This window comes from Lathyrus oleraceus, chromosome 6, assembly GCF_024323335.1.
Source record: "Lathyrus oleraceus cultivar Zhongwan6 chromosome 6, CAAS_Psat_ZW6_1.0, whole genome shotgun sequence".
NCBI classification, from domain to species: Eukaryota; Viridiplantae; Streptophyta; class Magnoliopsida; order Fabales; family Fabaceae; genus Lathyrus; species Lathyrus oleraceus.
Window position 1 is genome coordinate 165,236,788 of NC_066584.1, and position 4,194 is coordinate 165,240,981.

Consider the following 4,194-nt stretch of genomic DNA (forward strand, 5'->3'; position numbering starts at 1 on the left):
TTGCTTGTTAAGCAATCTACCTTGCCTCTGGGAAATCCTATCAAATCTCTCTTTGCTTTTAGTCATAGTAGGTTGAACTACGATTGCTCTGATTTTCTCATTGCACGATGAGAATACGTAGGCATGAGGGTTCGAATCCTCCACGAGCATACTTATTTATTACTCCCGCCTTAGGGAATTCCTCTCATTCATCTCCATGGAATATTAATCACTACCTACATTCATAATCTACCTTCATTCACTCCATGTGATATACCTACTTTTTGAGCCAAATACAATATACCTTTGTTCTCCATCTTGTACCTCCTTGTGAATAAAGAGTTGTTTGGCCCGTAACCGAAACACCTGATTCCTCTCCTTCTTGGTTGACTCAATACAGTGATACTGTGATGTAGGCCCTCACTTGTTGGTTCATACCTGTTTACTCTTGGGTTCATGTTTTCACCCCTTGTTGGAGTTCAAATCATACAATTATTTGGTTCAGACCATACTTTGATCACATTTCTTTTCATCTCCCATTACTAGTTCTTCGAATTACGGAGCTCTGAATTCCTCATTGCACTATGAGGATATGTAGGCATGATGGCCCTAATCCTCACCGAACACTTTATCTATTTCTTTTCCTTTCCCCCTTCTTTTGCGAGTAATCTTTAGTTATCACACCTATTCGAGCGAGAACAATCAAAACGGTTCCCATGGAGTACCATGGATGTTTGGGGTGCTAATACCTTCCCCTTGCATAACCGACTTCCTTACCTAGCATATCTCTTTCCCATGGGTTTTATTGATGTTTTCCCTTTCCTTTGGGAATAAATAAAGTTCGATGGCGACTCTTTTGTATGTTCGAGCGTGCGATACGTTCGGGTATATTTCCGCTAGCTTCAACCGGCGACTCTGCTGGGGACTTTGCTTCTTGGAGAAATTCCTAGTGGCTAAAAGGAACCGATCCTAGTTTAGGTTGTTTTCTCGCTAGTTTTAGGTTGTCACGAGAACCACACTCATACTAGATTCACTTGGAAGTACTTTTGTCCTATGAGCATTCACTACGGCAGGGTATTTTCATTTCACGTCGATGACTCTCGGAGACCTTCTAGGGACCACCTTGGAGCATAGTCCACACCTGTGAGGGGGATATGGGATTTTTCTGCAGGAAACCATAGCCTCTACATACCTTATTCTCATGGACGTCGGATCTTTGATCCTGCATCGGGCAGTATACGTAGATTATCCAGATTATTCCTGCTGTTAACATGTATTATTGCATATCATTGTTGCATTGTTGTACAGACACTGAAGTTTTTACCTTGAGTTATTATACCATCGATGCTTTGAATCTATGGGTGTTGCATAATTATTTACATTCCATCCCCAACATTTGCATTCATGCATTTTCATTTCACGACTATAAACCAGAAAAAGCTCACCTTGTCTTTTCTCCAGCCTAAAAGACGACGACTCTTCAACACCAATACTTCAAAGGGCTAACAAGTGATAACATGAAATAGTATCACATTCTAGGACTCAATTTAATTAAATTATATTATTATTTACTTCAATTTATTTCATTTTATTAGATATTACGCAGTATTTTCTTTCTATTTATCTCAGGTGGTTTATTTGAAGCACAAGTAAAAAAGGAAGAAAAGGAGGTGCAAAAAGGAATGAAAAGAAGCAAATATCAAAAGCCAAAGCCCAGCCCAAAAAGCACAGGCGTTGTGCCTGTGACGAGCGTCACAAGGGCTGTGACGAGCGTCACGCTTTGCACACTCCTGTGACGAGCGTCACACATGGTGTGACGGACGTCACACCATTCCCCTATATTTTTGGCACCAGGAACGCAACAGACCACGTTGAAGCTACTTTCACGCTTGACCCTTTTACAACGTAATGGCTATATTTACGGAAAACCCTTGGAAGCAGTTGCAATAAGTATCAGTATAAATAGAGCTTTTTGGAAAGCTCTCGGTTCCACACTTTTTCCAGCTTTCTTTGCCGTTTTCGCTTTTTCGCATTTTTCCTTTTCCAGCAGCTTAAGTATATTTTTACAGCAATACTTGTACGAGTTTTATATTGTTTTCCCTTGCAAATTTCTATTTTCCTTTTTAGCATTTAGTTAATTCTTTTTCGCACAATAGTTTCTACACCGGAAACTATTGTGTACCTTTTACCGGATCTAACCTTACGTTAGAATCTAGTTTTTTATTCCTTCGCTTTTATTTTATTTTCCTGCCTGATTGAAGAATTCAAGAACAAATCCAACCGACCTGTGATGGAGTGTTCAAGACTGCTATTTAATTTCTCAGGTTCTTTAATTATTGTTTGAATTTATATATGCCCTGTTTTACTGTCTATTTATATTATTTGCCTGAGATGAATCTGTTTATGCATGATAATTATTTAAGTCTGTTTAGCATGCCTGGCTGATTCACTTAGGTATCGGTATGTAGAGTAAGCGGAATGAAGGAATCAAAACCAAATTGGTTAAATTAAGTTTAAAACTAAAATCACTCTTTTTACGGTCTCAATTTACAGGTTTAATAACAAGGTTTTTGTACGAAAGTGAAAGACATAAAGAAGTTAAAAGCAATAGAGCGAGAGTTTGAGTTTTTGATTGGACAGTGTAAATTGGACATTAATTCTAGATCAGGGCGAGAGCAATTTTTAGAGTTAATTAAATTCTAACCTTTTTCAAAAAGTATTTTTAAAGATTGAATGTGAGGACGAAAGTTAGGCATTTGAATTTAATTATATAACCTAAGTCAACAAAGCGAGAGTTTGAGATAAGGGTGTTTAAACGATTAGTGTTTTCTTAAAAAGAGTTTCTACGGATCCTATTGTTTTCAAAAAGTGGTTTTTGACTTAACTATAAGTGACAGCTACGTTAATATAAAATCATAGTTTATTCAACAGAGCGAGAGTTTGAGATAAAACTTTTAATCAATAGCGTCAACTGAAAAGATTTATTTTAAAACCAAAAAACCAACAAAGAATTGATTCCCTAATTACGACGAACTACATACCGATATCCACTTATTAGATATTTATTTTAGACCTTATTTTAGTTTTAGCTTTTCCCCCAAACAATCAAAGTATTACCTGCCTTAGCTTTATGAAGTAACCTTAGATAACGGTATATCGATTCATAAGTCCCTGTGGGATCGATATCTTTTAAAACTACGCGATAGAACTGTGCACTTGCAGTTTGTACCCCAAATTCGACTCATAAAGTCGCGATCAAGTTTTTGGCGCCGTTGCCGGGGACTTTTATTTAGTTGATATCGTAACTCTTCTGTTACGCTGTAGAGACTAAGGCTTTTCTTTTTCTTTTCTTTCTTTTGATGATTTGTATGCCACGCACTCGCTCACAAGGCGAGCCGTTCTACTTACGAATCAACGATATCGAACTATATCTCCGAGTCTTACGACGAATTCGGGAATATCGTGCTGCAAACAATCTCCCTCCTGTTGAACTTTCCGATTTCAAAAATATTTTCCCTTCGACACCCGAGATGGCAGAACCAGCTCGTGCTCTTAGAGATTACGCCGCTCCATCGCAAGATGAACCGCATTCAAGTATTGCTCCACCCGCAATCGAAGCAAACAACTTTGAACTCAAACCTTCACTGTTGCAGGCAGTGCAACAGAACCAATTCTCTGGAAATCCTACCGAGGATCCAAACCTTCATTTATCCGTATTTGTCCAATACGCTGATACTGTTAAAGCTAATGGTGTCACTGTAGAGGCAATTCGACTTCGTCTTTTTCCTTTCTCGTTAAGAGATAGCGCTAGAAGATGGCTTCAATCTCTTCCTTCCAACTCAGTCACCACATGGAACGAGTTGAAGAAAGTTTTTCTTGCTCGATACTTTCCGCCAAGCAAAACAGCTATGTTAAGAGCCCAGATAAATGGATTTAAACAGAAAGATAACGAGTCTCTTTTCGAAGCATGGGAAAGATACAAAGACATGATGAGACTTTGTCCACACCATGGTTTAGAGGACTGGTTAGTAATTCATACCTTCTATAATGGTCTCCTGTACAACACGAGGTTAACAATAGACGCCGCCGCAGGTGGTGCACTAATGAACAAACCTTATGCTGACGCTTACCAACTTATCGAAAGCATGGCTCAAAACCACTATCAGTGGGGAAGCGAACGAACAATGGTAGAAAAACCTCAAACGAAAACTGGCA

General features: G+C 38.7%; 1 non-coding gene across 1 annotated transcript; it reads right to left on the bottom strand.

Moving 5' to 3' along the window:
• Nucleotides 1-3,887: 3,887 nt before the first annotated feature.
• LOC127099828 (small nucleolar RNA R71) lies at nt 3,888-3,994 on the bottom strand. Its single transcript, XR_007794295.1, has one exon. It is a non-coding gene; the product is annotated as a small nucleolar RNA R71 (small nucleolar RNA).
• Nucleotides 3,995-4,194: the final 200 nt, after the last annotated feature.